Below are 21,676 nucleotides of genomic sequence, written 5' to 3' on the forward strand. Positions count from 1 at the left end.
CTGTTTGCAAGTGGAACAGGAGGGGAAATCACAAGCACCTTACGGCGGTTTGCGCAATATCTTTGTAGATGTAGATATATTAACTCTTCAGCACACTGTGCCTCGGTGGTAATCAAAAATGTTATAACTATTATTAGATCTTCGCGGTGACTACTTTAAATTTGTAGCAGCAATAGTTGGCACCATTGCAGTTAACAATAAATAAATACGTGTACGTCTCGTGAAGTGACCACGACGAGAAAATTAGAGAAATCAGAGTGCATACGAAGGTTGACAGGCAGTCGTCATACGCACGCACTATTTTGGAATGGAACAGGACAGGGAGAAACGATACTCGCAGCAAAAGAACCCGCCACCACTTGCGCAGGTGTAGACATAAGCAAAGTTACGAGCACTAATCTCAGAGTTAAGTACTCGCCACTGCGCTCTGTTACTAGCAGCAAACATTTTTTGTATCTTTTGAACCGTTCACGAAGTATCAGAGATGTCCATGCAGTCTGCAAAGCACAAGTGAGATGGCCTTGGCAGCGGTTGCGCTGACATCACAGTGATGAGGTCCAGTGACGTCATCTATCTCCGGTTATTTTAGGCCATGCGCGAACAGCGACGCAGCGCAGTGACCGGCTAACGTCGGAGCGCCGCAGGGAGATCCTTGCCGCTGCTGTAACCGAGGTGAGTCACTGTAACAGCCGGGTAGTAGCGAGTCTAATTTATATATTACATGAGTGTGGCAGCTGGCGCGGCCGTCTGACTTGGCTACTGAATAGCAGGCGTCCACCTCCTACCGACAAGGCATTGTGTCTGCATGTGCCGTGTGCTTAGTTGCACTGAGTGAGCAGCGTTAAACGACGATTCCTCTGTTCGTATGTCAGCACCGGTGTGTTGAACATACCGATACCGAACGCTGGCTGTGACGTCATATGTGTGCAGACAGAGTACAAAACAGTAATAATACTTATTTGGCTTCTGCAGGGTGATTGAAAAGTTCCGCACATCAAGGTGTCTTCAGCAGATTGAGTTTTTGACAGGCATCTGCGTTTCCTCGCTTCTGGTCTCACACTGGAGGTCGCACCATAACTTCACTTACGAAACTTAAGGACATTTTCCCGGTACGAACTTTTTTCTACACAACTGTCATGTTCCTTGCGCCGATCTCTGTGCAGCGCTATTATTCTTCTGTCGGGAGTTGTAGATTTTTGCCCGAAAACTGGGATTTAAAGTTGTAACTACTGTGTGCTCTTGCCAACGTAACGAAGTATACGCTGAAAATTAACGTCTGGTCTTTCCTGTTCTCTTGTGTACGTGTAAGTGTGTGTGTGAGAAATGTGTGTGTGTGTGTGTGTGTGTGTGTGTGTGGAAGAGAGATAGACAGAGAGAGAGAGAGAGACAGTGTGCATGTAAGGATCTTTTTATTTTTCTATTTGTTTGTGTGCGTGTGTATGTGTGTGTACGTGTGCGTGCGCGTGTGTGAACAACAATTAAATAAACTGCAGCAAGAAAAAGGAAGTTTTTGTTTACGAATCCAATATTTCTGTGATTCCTGCAGATGATGGCCACACAAATAAAATTGTTAAGTATATAGGTGTTCATAGTATGTGCTTTGTTTCATTATGTCATGCACACTGTTAATAACGTATGTTCAAAATAGGTGCCCCGTTCAGTAACGCATGCACGAAACCGTTTTAGCTTGTCTGTGGCCGCTTTGCGAATCACGTTGACACTAATGGTATTAATCTGAGTTGTTACGTTAATCTTTAATTCCGCCAGTGTGCGTGGCCTGTTTTTATGAACCCTTCCTAGCCCCATAGGAAAAAGTGCAGAGACGTCAACTCGGCGGAAACATAGAGCTCATAGCGCTTTAACACGATGTGATCAACAAACGGTTCGCTTAAAAAATGAGTTGTTTCAACAGATTTGTGCAAAGTGGCACCAGCCTGCTTAGAATCAAAAACACCGTTCACTGCTTCAAGAAGCGAAATGTGTAATGACGTCTCGGGTACATGACACTGTGCTATGTAGCTTCCAATGAGAGCAGGCGCCACCATTCGATCACTTGTTATAGCACACCGCACTCCCTATTCTGACGTTGGGAGGTGTTATCATGAACGTAACGTGAATTTCCAGTTTATCAAATTATTGTATTCTGTCTGTTCCCGTACGCACCAAGTAGTGAAGGAAACACGCTCCAGTTCTGCAATTCTAAGCAGGTCAACAAATGACGAAACCATTTTCCAGAACGCTAGACGCTTTTCTTTATCCTACGCATCTTTTAGTTGCCATGTAGACTATGAACAAGACATGCACTAAATTTTAACTTCTGCATTCCTTTCTGAGCACTACCATAGGAAATCTGAGAGTGAACAGTTTCCTCAAACTTTGGGCTACCTCAGCATCACACCAGTCAGTTTAGCGTTCTTCAGAACGTCCGACCTCCCAGTTCACTTCTTGTCTGCAAATATGTAGTGGTAGTAGTAGTAGTAGTAGTAGTAGTAGTAGTAGTAGTTGATCCAATTTCCCGGACAGGGTGATTAGTTATTGTTCAGCTGTTCGGCACTCTGGCATATGGATATTGCTCATAAAATGCGTCTGCAACACCTGATTACGAACGACTGGCAAAATATTGTCAAATAACGGAGACTCGTAACTTTTGGGAAAACGATACTTTTATCAAGCGATGTATTGAGAAACGCAAGCCGTATTTCTATTCATTTTATATATTATTTTCCATATAAAATATGCAATTATTAAACCTCTTCATAAGAAAAGTGATGAAGGTGTAAATATTTATCGTCCAAATTCCTGAATGACATCTAGTTCCAAAATATTCGGAAAAGTAAAGTACTCAAGAACAGTCTCCCATTTAAGTAGAAGTCATTTACTTAGAATAGCACGTTTTGGATTCCACTAGGAATACTCAACAGAGAAGTCTCTTCATAAATACACCTATCAGACATTACAAAAATTAAATAATCTGTCCAAGGTAAGAAACATCATTAACCATCTCCTCCATTTCACGTAGTTCATGTTACACTATCAAAAAAAATAATTTTTAAGGAATTGTTGGCTTTACACAAAAGGAGTCTTACAGGGTTCAATTTTGGGTCCTATTTTTTGTATATGAATGACCTTCCACTTAACATTCAAGAAGCTGAATTGTTACTTGTTGCAGATAATATTAGTGTTATCATAAATCACGTTAGTGAGAAAGAACCAGAAGAGATTGTTAATGATATTTTTCAAATAATTATTAAGTGGTTCTCTAAAACTTCCTAGACATTGAGAAAACACACTACAATCAACGCTGTACAACAAATAGAGTCAAACCAACGATTCATGTAGCACATTAACAGGAGTCTCTTAATAGGGTCGAATGTTCCAAATTTTTGGTTGTACATATTGATGAAAACTTCAACTGCAAGAATCATATACTGAATTTCTCAAGCTATTTTTACTGTACACGTAATTTCTAGTCTTGAACACGAATGAATGAACCTCCAGACATATTTTGCATATTTGCAATCAATAATGTCTTATGTACGAATTTTCTGGGGGACCTCACCACTTAGAAAGAAAGTATTGACTGCACGAAAGTGAGCAACAAATGTAACAGGTAATGTTGCCTGTGATCATCTTGTTGAATGAGTTCAACATTTCAATTGCACCATCACATTGCATACACTCCCAAATGGAATTAGTCGTAAATAACCCATCACAATCTGAGAATAATAGTGATGTCCACAGCTACAGCACTAGAGAAAAATCTACATTTATTATCCACTACTGGAGCTGCCAGTGGCTCAGAAAGGAGTTCCATATGCACCAACAATAATTTATCATCTTTAAACGCATACCCAACAACAAGAAAGTCTGACAGGTAGCAAAGAAAGTCTTAAATCCAACCTAAAACCATTTCTCTTGGACAAGTCCTTCTATTCCACAGACGAATTACTGTTTGAAACCTCTTAGCCTGCACATAAAAAATTTGTTTTTAAATGTAGTTTTTTCTGAGAGTTTCATTTTATTTTATGAATGTTCTGTTCATTTTACTCATGGAAACCGCATCATAACTTTGCACTTTTTTCATTAATCTCGTTTTGAAACTTTTTGGACTGATGGGTTATATCGTGATCCAGAAGCGTCTTAGATATGCTACTAACTTAACCAACTACTATTAACATTCCTTTTTTACTGTTAACGTGCCATTTTTTCCAAATGCATGTATGTGTCAGCGTTTAAGATTTTTTTTAAAACTTCATCGCGTAAGGATTTTTCAGTTCATTATTATTATTTTTAAAATTAATATTTTCTTCATATGGAGGAGGATTACCTTATTAGTGGGCAGTGATCGATAATATCAGATTAATTGTCATGGGAACTGTATTTGCTGTTTCTCATACAGGCTTACATGTGTAGAAAATGTGGTTAATACATCATGTTATTACTTTGCTACATTCAGAGTGAGGATTATTTGTTATGAGTACTTGTTAGAACTGAGTGTGGAATGATTCATGATTAAAACGCACGCAGACTGCGCACTTAAAAGCGGCAGCTTGACTATGGTATTCTGCGTCTCTTGTGTGTATTGTCGCCTCACTATGCTGACAGAGCGCAGCGTCGGTCAGGCAATAGCACGTGACGCAACTGCTCCAATCAGTAGTGATTCCAAGTCCAGGCAGTCTGAGCTAGCGGCCACCACATACATTGTGGCGCCGTCAGAAAGGCGGCAGCCCATTGACGTAATGGCAGCAACCCACTGCCCCGAATCGGTGGCTGGCGAGTTGCTTCCCAGGGCCAGTGCTGGCCCATTGAGACGGCAGCTCCAGATTTCATGGTCTCAGGGCAGATTGCCCTTATTCAGAGTCGAACTGTGGTCCATGAACACATTCCAGATGATAGCCGAGTGATGCAACCCTGTGGTAAAAGAACTGAAATACTAACAGAAGTGACTTTAGTGTAAAATGAGTAGTTATTTGTACGCTTTTGAGCTGCGCTTTTTGGGCTTTGTCATGCCTTGCGGTATATGTACTTAACACTTCAGCAGCTGTGGGTGTGGAAAGGGTTAGGCCATCTACCACCTGGATAATGCTGTATCAACTATTCCCACACCCTACCAGGCGGACGTGCCTCACAACACTGCAAAGACTGTGCTATATTGTGTAAAGCACAACACCCACAATTGCCTGCTGCAGTCACTGCTACAATTCACCTCCAACTTCCACGCATATGACCAAATATGGAAGGGGGTGCTACTTATCGCTTTACTATTGTATGTGGAACCAGGATTTCGAAGGAATATTTGGCTGTATTTATTTACATTGCTCCTTTCACTGCGTTTCAATGCCTGACTCTCACCTGCCATTGATGTGTCTTGCTTTTGTGTACAATTTACTCGTTATATCTCATTGCTGTAGTTTAGTGTTTTTATGTTCGCTCATTTGGGTGATCATCTTAGCCAATCTCTAATTAAATTTGATGTCACCACATCCCTTGTTCCTTTACTTTCTTTCTGAGATGTTTGTTTCAATGGTGTCTTCGCTGCTGTCAGTTACCAGTGCATTAATTTTCTTTATCGCTTCTGATGTCTGGATATCTTGGATCAAGTTTCTGGACTATGTTACAATCAAGATTTTGCTGTTCGATTCTATATGCACTGCAAAGCTGTAGGTATAGTTGTGGTTTCGGCGTAAAAACCAAAGTCTCACTGGAAAGCGAAATCAGTTCGCCGCAAATGGAAACTGGACGCAGAAATACGCAAACCAAAGTACCATTGTTTGTTATTTCTTGTATACGTTGAAATTCTCTTAGGAATTATCAGCAATGCAGTCTGCTCGTAGCTGCTGAGTACCAACGAATATTTTTGTTGGGCATTATGGACGTTGGCTACTTCAGTTATTTGGTTATGTTCATAATCTCAATTAGAATGTGCTCGTGTTATTCAGAGGACAGGCACGTCTTCCTTTAAACTGATGAAGCTGGTACATAGCACTTTTTTGTGCACTGAACCCCATACGAATGTGGTAAAATTACAAATAGTAGCCATAAAAAAAGGGGACATCTTGTAGTAAATAAATAATACGCCAACACAATAAATATACAAAATACTGTTATGAACTAGACAATACCGTTTCATACTCCCGGTCCACTAGCTTACAAGCATGGGATATGTAACATATTTCAGCATAGTACTTGTGGAATACAGTTTAAATTCTGAAATATTCCAGATGATGAAATTAACAAGGTCGAAACTACTTGTAGCATAAAATATTTTAGTACATATGTGATCATCACCAGTGTTCTGCCAAAAGGCAGGTTTTCACATGGTAGTTCTCCAAGCTGTCCGGTCTTCTGCCATCCTCTTCAGGTCTGCATAATTTTCTCTTTTCTTTATGTCGTCTGACTAAACCAGAGGTTGTACAGAGTTTCAGGGAGAGCATAAGGGAACAATTGACAGGAATGGGGGAAATAAATACAGTAGAAGAAGAATGGGTAGCTTCGAGGAATGAAATAGTGAAGGCAGCAGAGGATCAAGTAGGTAAAAAGACAAGGGCTAGTAGAAATCCTTGGGTAACAGAAGAAGGAGAAAATACAAAAATGCAGTAAATGAATCAGGCAAAAAGGAATACAAACGTCTCAAAAATGAGATCGACAGGAAGTGCAAAATGGCTAAGCAGGCATGGCTAGAGGACAAATGTAAGGATGTAGAGGCTTATTTCACTAGGGGTAAGATAGATACCGCGTACAGGAAAATTAGAGACACCTTTGGAGAAAACAGAACCACTTGTATGAATATCAAGAGCTCAGATGGAAACCCAGTTCTAAGCAAAGAAGGGAAAGCAGAAAGGTGGAAGGAGTATATAGAGGGTCTATACAATGGCGATGTACTAGAGGACAATATTATGGAAATGGAAGAGGATGTAGATAAAGATGAAATGGGAGATACGATACTGCATGAAGAGTTTGACAGAGCACTGAAAGACTTGAGCCGAAACAAGGCCCCAGGAGTAGACAACATTCCATTAGAACTACTGACGGCCTTGGGAGAGCCAGTCCTGACAAAACTCTACCGTTTGGTGAGCAAGATGTACGAGACAGGCGAAATACCCTCAGACTTCAAGAAGAATATAATAATTCCAATCCCAAAGAAAGCAGGTGTTGACAGATGTGAAAATTACCGAACTATCAGTTTAATAAGTCACAGCTGCAAAATACTAACACGAATTCTTTACAGACGAATGGAAGAACTGGTAGAAGCCAGCCTCGGGGAAGATCTGTTTGGATTCCGTAGAAATGTTGGAACACGTGAGGCAATACTGACCTTACGACTTATCTTAGAAGAAAGATTAAGGAAAGGCAAACCTACGTTTCTAGCATTTGTAGACTTAGAGAAAGCTTTTGACAATGTTGACTGGAATACTCTTTCAAATTCTAAAGTTGGCAGGGGTAAAATACAGGGAGCGAAAGGCTATTTACAATTTGTACAGAAACCAGATGGCAGTTATAAGAGTCGAGGGGCATGAAAGGGAAGCAGTGGTTGGGAAGGGAGTGAGACAGAGTTGTAGCCTCTCCCCGATGTTATTCAATCTGTATATTGAGCAAGCAGTAAAGGAAACAAAAGAAAAATTTGGAGTAGGTGTTAAAATCCATGGAGAAGAAATAAAACCCTCGAGGTTCGCCGATGACATTGTAATTCTGTCAGAGACAGCAAAGGACTTGGAAGAGCAGTTGAACGGAATGGACAGTGTCTTGAAACGAGGATATAAGATGAACATCAACAAAAGCAAAACGAGGATAATGGAATGTAGTCGAACTAAGTCAGGTGATGCTGAGGGAATTAGATTAGGAAATGAGTCACTTAAAGTAGTAAAGGAGTTTTGCTATTTGGGGAACAAAATAACTGATGATGGTCGAAGTAGAGAGGATATAAAATGTAGACTGGCAATGGCAAGGAAAGCGTTTCTGAAGAAGAGAAATTTGTTAACATCGAGTATAGATTTAAGCGTTAGGAATTCGTTTCTGAAAGTATTTGTATGGAGTGTAGCCATGTATGGAAGTGAAACATGGACGATAAATAGTTTGGACAAGAAGAGAATAGAAGCTTTCGAAATGTGGTGCTACAGAAGAATGCTGAAGATTAGATGGGTAGATCACATAACTAATGAGGAGGTATTGAATAGAATCGGGGAGAAGAGGAGTTTGTGGCACAACTTGACAAGAAGAAGGGACCGGTTGGTAGGACGTGTTCTGGGGCATCAAGGGATCACAAATTTATCATTGGAGGGCAGTGTGGAGGGTAAAAATCATAGAGGGAGACCAAGAGATGAATACACTAAGCAGATTCAGAAGGACGTAGGTTGCAGTAAGTACTGGGAGATGAAGAAGCTTGCACAGGATAGAGTAGCATGGAGTGCTGCATCAAACCAGTCTCAGGACTGAAGACCACAACAACAACAATTATGTCGTCTATCATCTTGTATCTCCTTCTTCCTCTCAGTCTTCTCCCAGAAACCAATCCTTCCAAAGCATCAGCTAGCAAGCACTCCCTTCTCAATGAATGTGCCAACGTATTCTTTTTCCTTTCCCTTACAACCTTCAGCAGATATCTTCTCTCACCAACCTTTTGCAATACTCTTTCATTGCTCACTCTTTCCATTCAGCTTATTCTCTCTATTCTCCTCCACATCCACATCTAAGATACTTCTAATCTTTTTTCATCTTCTCGTCTCAGCGTGCATTTTTCTGCCCCATATAGTGCCACACTCCAGACAAAACATTTGCCAAGCCTTTTCCTTACACCTTTATCTAATTTGCCACATAAGAGTCTCCTCTTTCTGTTGAATGCCTCCTTCGGTATGGCAATTCGAGTTTTCACCTCCTGATGACTCTCAAGTCTTCAGTTATTGTGTTTCCAAGATATTTAAATGCACTTACTTGGCTAATAGTAGACTGTCCTATTTTAATATTGGGCAGTCTGCGTCTTGTACTGATGACCATACTCTTTGTTTTTGCTGTGTTTATTTGCATCCCATATTCCACACAAGCTTCATTCAGATCTTTCAGCATGTTATTCACTGTCCGCTTACTTCCTACCACTAATAACATGTCATCAGCAAATCTTATACATTCTATTCTCTTTCCACCATTACATATTCCTGTTTTCCCATCTAAGCCTTTCACAATAATCTCTTCAAGGTATGCGTTAAACAATAGTGGAGAAAGGCAACAGCCTTGTCTAACACCTCGTCCAATACTGCTTCCTTCTGACATTTCATTTCCAATCCTTATCCTTACTTTCTGGTGTAAATATAGATTCTGCATCAGTCGTCTGTCTTTCCAATCTACTCCTTTCCTCTTCAAAACATCCATCAGCTTGTCCCACTGAACTCTGTCAAAAGCCTTTTCTAAATCTATAAAAACAGCAAAGGTTTCTCTATCTTTTTCCATATATCTTTCCCTTATAGTTCGTAACAGGTCAATAGTATCTCTTGTCCCTTTTCCGCTTCTAAATCCGAACTGCTCCTCTGAAATCCCTCTATCCAGCTTGCCATGTAGCCTCCTATTCAACACTCTCAGCAAGACCTTAGCTGCATGAGAAATTAGATTATGTGGTAATACACATAAAAAGTCTTACATAATATTTTACTAAATCCCCAGACTTGGTAATTACAAATATGACGCCAAATGTTTCACAAATAATTAGGATTATAAGAGCTTGAAACTCTACTGTCCGTTGGTCAGAGATAAACTTCAGGTGCAAGATATGCTGTGTGTTACTCTATGGAGGTAACGTACAGCAGTGTTTGAATGGTAGGAATGGTCTTAACATAGAAGTACCTGACAGTATCGAAATTACAAGTTGTCACAACAATAATTAAATTCAACAATATTTTTGGTGATGCGTTTTGTTTCACACGATCTGCTATAGTAGATTGGCCAGTCTTCTATGTTCTTCACAGGCTTGAAAGTACCTCCGAACAAAAATATAAAAACTGGGAAAGTTGGGGGCTTATTCCCTTACACAATTAAGGCACCTTATTATTTGTATGTAATCATTGATTTAAGAAGCCACATATTATAAAGACTTATGAAGAAACAATATACAGAGTGTACCATTTATCTTGACTACCTCAGAGAACTTTTTCTCTATAGACGTAAAATAAAATGAATGTACGAAGCAAATGCTTTTAGCTACCTGGAGGACATTAACCAGCATGACTACTTTTCTTGTAACATTGTTCTTTACGAAGATATGAACAGCAGTACTTTTTTAGTTATCTCTCTGTATTTCTTATTTGGTAATCGACTTCCTCTCCACAAGAACTATTCAAAAACATATCACATTGTACCATTCCCATAAACTTGACAGTATGAAAAACTTAACATTAAACTGACGTCAACTCTTCAACTACGGGTCAGTGCAGGTACCTGTGGTAACATGATTGACAATTCATTAAAATTAATGAAGTATAAAACTGAATGGAAACTCGTATAGTTCTCTGTAGCTGTATTTTTAAGACCATTAGAGACCCACACAACGGATCTCGCCACTTTTAAGTTGCATCTTCTGGTGTAAACCTCTACAGAAAATACTTTTTATATTAATAGTTTGATAATGGGGAATTGAAGTCATCTTAGATATCTTAAAGTACTGAATGAATAGGCTTAAACATGGAAGAAAGTATTACGCATCTGTTTAGGAAATTAGGCGTGGATTACAAAAGCCCCACACAGAAAGAGCCTATATGCATTTAAAAAATAAGATTTATAACGTCATACCAAAAGAATGTTACTTAAGAATGTTATGTCATAAGGTATAGGAAGTAGTTACAGAATGACAGAGAGTACAGTTGGCGTGACTAGGCGAAGTTGTCAGCCTTCCTCAATTGATAAGAACCATCATCAATCATTAGTGTCATGTCTAAAAGCGAAAGAATAGAGTTAGGGATTATAAACTGATCCTTGATTAAAAAGCAGTGAAGCAGTAACTCAAGTGAAAAAGGAATGGGGAGTGTCACCATGTAACGTGGAACAACTGTCACCATGTAACGTGGAATAACTGCCGAGCAACAGACAAGGTCCCACGTAAATGTTGTCCAGGAAGGTATTGGGTCCCGTCGCGATTGAAAGATAAAATAAAGTAAGTGATGAAAAGCAATAAAATTAATGCATTGAGATCTTCTGAAAATTATTTTAACTCTTTTGAGTGCCACCAACGAAGCTTACGCTGCCGGTCAAACTTGCCGAATACTGACAAGCTTATGTGTGTTCGTCACCAACCCTACGAGCGTGTCTTTAATGTTCTTTAGTCTTACTTACCATATCAACCACAATGTCAGAACGGTCTCTCTGATGCTTTTACCTTTCCTAAAGCCAAACTGATCGTCATCTGACACATCCTCAATTTTATTTTCCATTCTTCTTTTTTTTACAATTCGTTTCGGCCTACTAGGGACCACAGGGCTCGTCTTAACTATCAGCTAGAATCTTCTGCTTTTTCTTGGCCCAGTATGCCTTCATCTTCTGGCTGTGAGCCTGCTTCCTCTCATCCGTTCACTTAGGTCTGGTGGTGCCTGTACACTTCTTGCTTGTGAGAGACAGTGGGAAGACTCCCCACAAGATGACCTCTGAGGTGTAGGGTTGGGGCCTTGTATGAAGTAGTCTGTTTCTTGAGTCGCTTGTAGAGATCTCTTGAATTGATTTTCTTGAATTCTTCTGCCTGTAGTATTTGAGACCTTATAGATGATGCTCGCTGTTGTTTCTCTTTGCGCCATGAAAGCCTGATGGTTGGGCTCATCTTTGCACTGATTCCACCTGATCCATGCTCTACGCCTTTCCTCTAGCTTGATCACATTCTGTGGTCCACCAGGGGTGCTTGCCTTTGTTTGTTGGAGTAGGTATAGTTTCATGAGCGGCATCCAGTACAGCCTTTTGAAGAGTAGGTCATCCTTGTTTCTGTGTGTTCTTCTAAAGAGTGGTCTGGAAGTCGCAATCCTTATCGCTCAGCCGGTGGGTGTTAAACCTTCGTATTCTCGAAACCTTTGGGGTATTGTGAGCTCTTCTCAAAGGTTGTAGGCTGGTATTAACTAGGGAGAGATAGTGGTCATAGACGAAGTTTGCTCCCCTCAATACCTCGACGTTTTGTATTTCCTTGTGGCATCTCCTGTCAGTAGCCACATGGTCTATCTGAAATTCACCCTGCATGTGATTTGGATCCAGGTCATGGCCTTCCTTGGTAGTCGCTTGAATGCAGTTGATTTTAGGACCAGGTTGTAGTTGTCACAAAGGTCTATGAGGCGCTCGCCATTGAAAGGTATGTGCTAAGGTCTGATCAGGGTAGCTCCAGAATATAGTATGTAGTTGCCAACCGCAAGGTGGAACGAGTATAATATCTTTGAGTAGGAGGTTCTTCGATGGTTAAGAGAGCCGGGCGCGTGCAGTAAAAAACCGAGGACTCGCAGCTAGGTGCCCGGAGGAAGCAGACGTGTGGTTACAGCTGTAGGGTAGGTCGCGCTCGCTGCCCAAAAACCTACCGTAGCACGAAACACTCTTAACAAAAAAAATTACCAAACGCTTACTGTGTCAAACCTTGGACATACAAATCCTAACTCTGAATATTATCTAACAAAACCAATTTGAAATCATTATATACCTTCTCTCATTTACGTGCTAAGGTTTGGTCTGGGGCAACGGGCGCGAGTTACCTTACAGCTGTCACCACACATCTGCTTCCTCTGGGCACCTAGCTGCGATTCCTCGGTTTTTTATTGCATGTGCCCGGCTCTCTTAACCATCAAAGAACCTCCTACTCAAAGATATTATACTCGTTCCACCTTGCGGTTGGCAACTACAGGGTGCTTCAAAAATGACCGGTATATTTGAAACGGCAATAAAAACTAAACGAGCAGCGATAGAAATACACCGTTTGTTGCAATATGCTTGGGACAACAGTACATTTTCAGGCGGACAAACTTTCGAAATTACAGTAGTTACAATTTTCAACAACAGATGGCGCTGCAAGTGATGTGAAAGATATAGAAGACAACGCAGTCTGTGGGTGCGCCATTCTGTACGTCGTCTTTCTGCTGTAAGCGTGTGCTGTTCACAACGTGCAAGTGTGCTGTAGACAACATGGTTTATTCCTTAGAACAGAGGATTTTTCTGGTGTTGGAATTCCACCGCCTAGAACACAGTGTTGTTGCAACAAGACGAAGTTTTCAACGGAGGTTTAACGTAACCAAAGGACCGAAAAGCGATACAATAAAGGATCTGTTTGACAAATTTTAATGGACTGGGAACATGATGGATGAACGTGCTGGAAAGGTAGGGTGACCACGTATGGCAACCACAGAGGGCAATGCGCAGCTAGTGCAGCAGGTGATCCAACAGCGGCCTCGGGTTTCCGTTCGCCGTGTTGCAGCTGCGGTCCAAATGACGCCAACGTCCACGTATCGTCTTATGCGCCAGAGTTTACACCTCTATCCATACAAAATTCAAACGCGGCAACCCCTCAGCGCCGCTACCATTGTTGCATGAGAGACATTCGCTAACGATATAGTGCACAGGATTGATGACGGCGATATGGATGTGAGCAGCATTTGGTTTACTGACAAAGCTTATTTTTACCTGGACGGCTTCGTCAATAAACAGAACTGGCGCATATGGGGAACCGAAAAGCCCCATGTTGCAGTCCCATCGTCCCTGCATCCTCAAAAAGTACTGGTCTGGGCCGCCATTTCTTCCAAAGGAATCATTGGCCCATTTTTCAGATCCGAAACGATTACTGCATCACGCTATCTGGACATTCTTCGTGAATTTGTGGCGGTACAAACTGCCTTAGACGACACTGCGAACACCTCGTGGTTTATGCAAGATGGTGCCCAGCCACATCGCACGGCCGACGTCTTTAATTTCCTGAATGAATATTTCGATGATCGTGTGATTGCTTTGGGCTATCCGAAACATACAGGAGGCGGCGTGGATTGGCCTCCCTATTCGCCAGATATGAACCCCTGTGACTTCTTTCTGTGGGGACACTTGAAAGACCAGGTGTACCGCCAGAATCCAGAAACAATTGAACAGCTGAAGCAGTACATCTCATCTGCATATGAAGCCATTCCGCCAGACACGTTGTCAAAGGTTTCGGGTAATTTCATTCAGAGACTACGCCATATTATTGCTACGCATGGTGGATATGTGGAAAATATCGTACTATAGAGTTTCCCAGACCGCAGCGCCATCTATTGTTGAAAATTGCAACTACTGTAATTTCGAAAGTTTGTCTGCCTGAAAATGTACTGTTGTCCCAAGCATATTGCAACAAACGGTGTATTTCTATCGCTGCTCGTTTAGTTTTTATTGCCATTTCAAATATACCGGTCATTTTTGAAACACCCTGTACATACTATATTCTGGAGCTAGCCTGATCAGACCTTAGCACATACCTTTCACCATTTCTGTTGCTCCTCTTGTGGGCTGGGTAACAGCCTATATCCTGTAGTACTTCTTTTCCTTGTCAACTTGTGCATTGAAGTGACCTATGAGTGTGATGGTGTGGGGTAAGGGATCTTGTCTAGGGTCTCTTTGAGGGAGTTCCAGTAGTATTCTACTGCCTTCAGATCTTTCTTATTGGTGTCACTTGTAGGTGCATGGAAGTTAACTATTCTGTATGCTCTATTGCAGGACTTCAAGGTTAACGATTCAAGGATAACGAGGAGGTTCTGCCAGAAGGATGTGAATTCTAAAACATGGTCGACCATTCTGTGATGTACAGAAAAGCCAGTACCCAGTTGTGGAACTGTCTTCATCATTCTTTCACCTGGTTTTCCTTCATAGATCCGGTATCCTTGGGATTCCATTGCATCATCATCTGGGAACCGAGTTTCTTGTAATGCTGCTATCTTTATGTTATACTTTTACAACACATCAAGAGTGTTTTTGAGTTTACCAACCTTTAACAGGGAATTCATTTACACTGTAGCTAGGTTAGTGATGTTCCTTTTCTTTTAGAAATTCTGATGGACTGTTATCTATCCCTCCTGCCAATCCTGATTCCTGGGTTGGGGGGGGGGGGGTTATTTTGGAGAAGAGACCAAACTGCGAGGTCATTGGTCTCATCGGATTAGGGAAGGACGGGGAAGGAAGTCGGCCGTGCCCTTTCAAAGGAACCATCCCGGCGTTTGCCTGAAGCGATTTAGGGAAATCACGGAAAACCTAAATCAGGATGGTCGGACGCGGGATTTAACCGTCATCCTCCCGAATGCGAGTCCAGTATGCTAACCACTGCGCCACCTCGCTCGGTTAATTCTCGCAAAGCTCTTTTAAATTCTGATTCTAGTACTGGATCCCCATGTCTCTTCTGAATTGACTCCTGTTTCGTCTCCTATCTCATCAGACAAATCGTCCCCTCATAGAGGCCTTCAGTGTTCTCTTTCCACCAATCCGCTCTCTCCTCTGCATTTAACAGTGGAATTCCCATTGCACTCTTAATGTTACCACCCTTGCTTTTATTTTCACCGAAGGTTGTTTTGACTTTTGTAAATGCTGAATCAGTTCTTCCGACAGCTTTTATTTTTCAGTTTCTTCACTTTTTTCATGCAGCCATTTCGTTTTATCTTCCCTACACTTCTTATTTATTTCAATGCTAAGTGACATGCATTTCGATCTTCCTGAATTTCCCTGAACATTTTTGTTCCTCTTTCTTTCATCGATCAATTGAAGTATTTTTTTCTGTTCCACATGGTTTCTTCACAATTAGCTTCTTTGTACCTATGTTTTTTTCCAAGTTCTGTGATTTCCCTTTTAGAGATGTACATTCCTTTCCAATCCAATTGCCTATTGAGCTATTCTTTGTCGCAGTATCTATAGCGTCAGAGAACTTCAAGCGCATCTCTTCATTCTTTATACTTCCGTATCCCACTTCTTCGCCCATTGATTCTTCCTGGGAAGTCTCTTAAACTTCAGCCTACTCTTCATCACTGCTAAGTTGTGATCAGAGTCTATCTCTACTCCAGGGCAAACCTTACAACCCAGTGACACCAACACAGCAGCTGACAACACAAGCTTCCAGCGTCCAGTGCACTGACGAAGCGTGTGCGGAGACTTCCGTCCGGGTACTCAGACGGTAGTAACGTAAATCGTCATCTGGCTAGGTTTGACCAGTGTGTATTTTCCTTATGTCTCCATTTGTTTACTGCAACATATGGATATGTTACGTAGCCCCTAATACATGCACTGTGTTCTAGTACAGTAGAATGAAAATCAGTTTTGGGTTCTGTTTTTAAAAACCTCGCATTTGCGTGAATGTTACACTGTGACGCGTTTTTGGAAAGGTCTTAACGACAGTATGTGGATTACCGAACCAAAAAAATGTGGGCTGTTCTTTAAAAAAGACATACTGCTCTTCATATCGTCTTAACGAAGAAAATTACAAGTCAGGCAACTGCACTGATTAATGTCCCGCTCGTAGCTAGACAACATTTGCTTCGTATTTTTTTTTTTATTTTACATTGTTTAAGGTCTTCAAGATAAACATAAAAATATGAGACAATACGCGCAGATAATTTTCTAAGGTCCTTATAATAGACCGTTATGGTGCTCCCGAGGTTAATTTTTACACTTGTCGGTTTCGCTCCCTTAAGAACATGTTGAATTCTATTTGTCAGAGACTTCTACATCCAGTCACAAATCTGGTTCGATATATGATAAACTCATATTTTGTTCACTAAGAGGCAGTATTTAACTGTATCCAGGTAATTCTGCAAGATAAGCAATTCGGCATCAGCGTGGAGACCATTGTCTATGACGCTCTGGGTCTGAACAACGAACAGACTAAACTGAGTTTCATTACTAGATTTTCATTACCAGAAGGCATTTCAAGGTAATACTTATTTCCTTCTCCAGTGATTGTCTTTACGAGAGCAGGCATTTGATTAGCTGCTGATTTGGCTCCCCGTAACTCTGCGAAATGATAATTGGTTGCTATAGCTATTCTCAAAGTTTGCCAAAAACTGCTGCGTTCTGACCTTGGCGCTATTTACTGAACAGTACACGAAACCGTGCTTGCTGGAGAAGGACACACACACGTTCAGCTAAACTTACATCCATAATAAGCAGTTCACACGCAAGTCTTTGGTACAGTGTTCGAGACCCCACACAGAAACTGTATCTCTGGTATGTCACTCTCGTATAACCCAAGCGAAAAATGAACTAAATCTTGCTGTGCGAGCTTTGATTTCTCTTGCTTTATCACGAAGCTCATACATGTATGTGGGAGGCACCTAAATATTTTGGCATTTAAAGAAAAACTTTGTGTTCTGCCTTACGGCAGGTCTTGTCATGGGGGAAGCCTCGTCAGAGAGGTCCACCGCATGAGCGTCTAGGGAAGTGTTTCCAGGGGTGGTTTCCCGTTGCCTTCCACTGGTGATGATGAAATGATAATGAGGACAACACAATACCCAGTCCCTGAGCGGAGAAAATCTCCCACCCATTCGGGTATCGAACCCGGGTCCCTTGGGGTGACAGACCGCCGCGCTGACCACTCAGCTGTCGGAGTGGATTTGGCATTTAAAGCGCATTTGTTGTAATGATTTCCGTAACAAGTTGCTGCTCACATCCATGATACTCTCTCCCCAGTTGCGTGATGATACGAAACGAGCCGCGCCATTTTGAACTCTTTCGATGTCCTCTGTCAGTCCTGTCTAGTAAGTATCCCATACGGCGCAGGACTACTCCAGTAAATGACCAATGCAGTGTAGGCAGTCCCTTTAGTAGATTTGTTGCATCTTCAGGTTTTCTGGCAATAAATCTTTCTTATTTAAAGAAAGGCGGCGTTTTATTGCTAAGAGATTAATAACATTGCTTTATACACTCCTGGAAATGGAAAAAAGAACACATTGACACCGGTGTGTCAGACCCACCATACTTGCTCCGGACACTGCGAAAGGGCTGTACAAGCAATGATCACACGCACGGCACAGCGGACACACCAGGAACCGCGCTGTTGGCCGTCGAATGGCGCTAGCTGCGCAGCATTTGTGCACCGCCGCCGTCAGTGTCAGCCAGTTTGCCGTGGCATACGGAGCTCCATCGCAGTCTTTAACACTGGTAGCATGCCGCGACAGCGTGGACGTGAACCGTATGTGCAGTTGACGGACTTTGAGCAAGGGCGTATAGTGGGCATGCGGGAGGCCGGGTGGACGTACCGCCGAATTGCTCAACACGTGGGGCGTGAGGTCTCCACAGTACATCGATGTTGTCGCCAGTGGTCGGCGGAAGGTGCACGTGCCCGTCGACCTGGGACCGGACCGCAGCGACGCACGGATGCACGCCAAGACCGTAGGATCCTACGCAGTGTCGTAGGGGCGTAGGGGACCACACCGCCACTTCCCAGCAAATTAGGGACACTGTTGCTCCTGGGGTATCGGCGAGGACCATTCGCAACCGTCTCCATGAAGCTGGGCTACGGTCCCGCACACCGTTAGGCCGTCTTCCGCTCACGCCCCAACATCGTGCAGCCCGCCTCCAGTGGTGTCGCGACAGGCGTGAATGGAGGGACCAATGGAGACGTGTCGTCTTCAGCGATGACAGTCGCTTCTGCCTTGGTGCCAATGATGGTCGTATGCGTGTTTGGCGCCGTGCAGGTGAGCGCCACAATCAGGACTGCATACGACCGAGGCACACAGGGCCAACACCCGGCATCATGGTGTGGGGAGCGATCTCCTACACTGACCGTGATCGTCGAAGGGACACTGAATAGTGCACAGTACATCCAAACCGTCATCGAACCCATCGTTCTACCATTCCTAGACCGGCAAGGGAACTTGCTGTTCCAACAGGACAATGCACGTCCGCATGTATCCCGTGCCACCCAACGTGCTCTAGAAGGTGTAAGTCAACTACCCTGGCCAGCAAGATCTCCGGATCTGTCCCCCATTGAGCATGTTTGGGACTGGATGAAGCGTCGTCTCACGCGGTCTGCACGTCCAGCACGAACGCTGGTCCAACTGAGGCGCCAGGTGGAAATGGCATGGCCAGCCGTTCCACAGGACTACATCCAGCATCTCTACGATCGTCTCCATGGGAGAATAGCAGCCTGCATTGCTGCGAAAGGTGGATATACACTGTACTAGTGCCGACATTGTGCATGCTCTGTTGCCTGTGTCTATGTGCCTGTGGTTCTGTCAGTGTGATCATGTGATGTATCTTACCCCAGGAATGTGTCAATAAAGTTTCCCCTTCCTGGAACAATGAATTCACGGTGTTCTTATTTCAATTTCCAGGAGTGTAGTTATACGAGTAAGCACAGTCTGCATCGCCTATTTTCACTGATGTTCTCTGCCTCGCCAGATTTTGGTCATCTTCAGGTTTAAATTGTGAAGAGGATGACGGCAACCTCTGGCATCAGTTGGTGCGCTTCGTGAAAATCCTGTGCTTAAATATTCATAGCGAATCGTAATGCTAGGACTCTGCGAGGTACCGGGATGGAGAGCTGTAAAGTTCACCAAATTTCGAAAGAATATGTATCATAATACCGATACACATTACTGCCTCCCCTCCCCCTTCAGTTGGCACTTTTTTTATCACCGCAACACATAAAAACTACATATTTCGCTCTGTTGGTGGTCTTTTCAAGAGTTGGCACTCTCGCCATAATTTAATAATGACATGAATAAGTAATATGAGTCAATAGTGTCTGAAAAGTGACTAGATGGTGTTGTAAATATAGAAATGGTAGACAAAATTAGTATAACAATTATATTTATTAACTTGAATATTTTGAAATACAATTGTAATTGTAATTGAATACAAAATACAGGCACAGGGGTGTTGAGAGGCACCCACCTGCCTTGCTCATACTGTGGCATCAAGCAGTCAGGCCTGCAAGATGAGTGGTCTGCCAAGCGAGTGGATTCATTCTTATCTGTCGAGTAATATGAACTCTAGTACTCACAATAAAGATACAAATTATCCTCCTGTATGAATAATGCGCAACGGAAACGCACATCTGACTATCAGTAATTTACAGAACTCTGACTGTTCACTACGCACTGGCAATACCACATTTTCTTTTCTTATTTAACGGCTTTTATCAACACCTGGCCATCGCAGTGAATATGAGTGGCGCACACATTATAAATTCTGGATATCATGACAACATACAATTCGAAGGAAAAGGCCACCAATCTTTTTCTTTTCACTATCTTATTTATTCCGATAAATTCTATAACCTAAACACACAAATTCTATAACCTACAACAATAACACGTTAGAAATTCCGCCCAGTGGGCATGGCTTTACATTGGTGAATCTCTATCTAATGGTCTCGTAATTATTTAACGCTACAGTGAACTTTCTGGATAGGATGATGGATCTTTTGCTATATCTCACACTTCGACTCTCACAACCATCATCACGAAACTTTCCTCCAGACCGAGCGGTACAAAAGGAACATGCATACCCACTAGCTCTGAAACTACCTTGCTAATCTCTTATGCAAACCACACATACTTAAATTACATGACATACACCACACTGCAACATGAAATACAAAACAGGGAATAGTCACAACATTATCACTTTCAGCTTTCCCACTTCAATTAATATTTATCCCAGTTTCACACGACACTGCCCCACTTCGTAATTCTACTTTCCTACTATGAACTCTGGAGATATATGCACGTCTTCCTGTGCAATGCAAGCCAAGTGGCTTTGCTGGATAGACGGCTGACTCACCTTGTTTCTCTCTCAGTTTGAATCAAGCGTCACACGGAAACATATCTCGCAAAGTAATATTAAGAACATATTCATCACACAGACGAGTCCTCAACCGATACCATGGACGAGTACTTCTCTTTATGCTTTGTCTCATACACAGATTGAGACTCACACAGTACTCACCACGTGGAAGTACTCGCCTCTAATTTCAAGTCCTGCACACGCTATTTCTTAAATATTTCACACGCTAGTAATTCAGCTTAACTTAAGCACACGGAAGTATTTCAACTTATTGCTACACGTGGTTTCATTGTGACCGTTGGTCACTTCCGAAGATTGCTACAATCCCATTAATATTACCTGCCTGACATTTAATTCTCCCCACAAAAGTTCCTGAAATAGAGAAATTATTATTTCAAACTACTCTTAAATATTCCACATGCTTACCATGTCTCCACTCTTTTGTCTTTACGGAGCACAACTAAGACAGGTCTTAACAGCACAAGATCCAGAGGCAGAGTGCTGAAACATGACCGTTCTTCAGGTCATCTCCCACCTCTGTCGAGGTGGGGGAAGACCATGCTACCGTATTGGTCAGCCACATTTCCGGCGCTCAAAGCTCTGGTAAGTTTCATCTCTTTGGTTCCACCAAAGGTGGCCAAAGGATCGTCTCAAAGATGATCATATATTCACATTCACTATCGGCAGTTAGCAGACGACCATACATTCATGCATTTCACAGATCTCACCAAACTGGATGTAGGGATTTATTTTGTGCGAGTGCACATGTGATCAATTAAATAAATAAGTTGTCATTCTTTCCCACACTGGTATCCGGCTTCGCTATATTAATTGAAATTGAGTTATTTTACAAAAAAAATGTGTTGTTCTGACAAAAATAATGAAGTATGTTGTACCTATCTTCAATGTCGGGTGGTACTGTACCCCTTCACCATCAGCTACCCAT

The 21,676-nt window shown here is 42.2% G+C and overlaps 1 protein-coding gene across 1 annotated transcript in view; it reads left to right on the top strand.

Annotated features, from left to right (window-relative positions):
- Nucleotides 1-615: 615 nt before the first annotated feature.
- Nucleotides 616-21,676, top strand: part of LOC126188163 (probable cytochrome P450 301a1, mitochondrial) — a 130,484-nt gene continuing 109,423 nt past the window's right edge. Inside the window, exon 1 of the mRNA XM_049929678.1 lies at nt 616-672. The gene's annotated coding sequence lies outside the window, so the exon portion shown is untranslated. The remainder of the gene's footprint in view (nt 673-21,676) is intronic.

The sequence above is a fragment of the Schistocerca cancellata genome, chromosome 5, assembly GCF_023864275.1.
Source record: "Schistocerca cancellata isolate TAMUIC-IGC-003103 chromosome 5, iqSchCanc2.1, whole genome shotgun sequence".
NCBI lineage: Eukaryota > Metazoa > Arthropoda > Insecta > Orthoptera > Acrididae > Schistocerca > Schistocerca cancellata.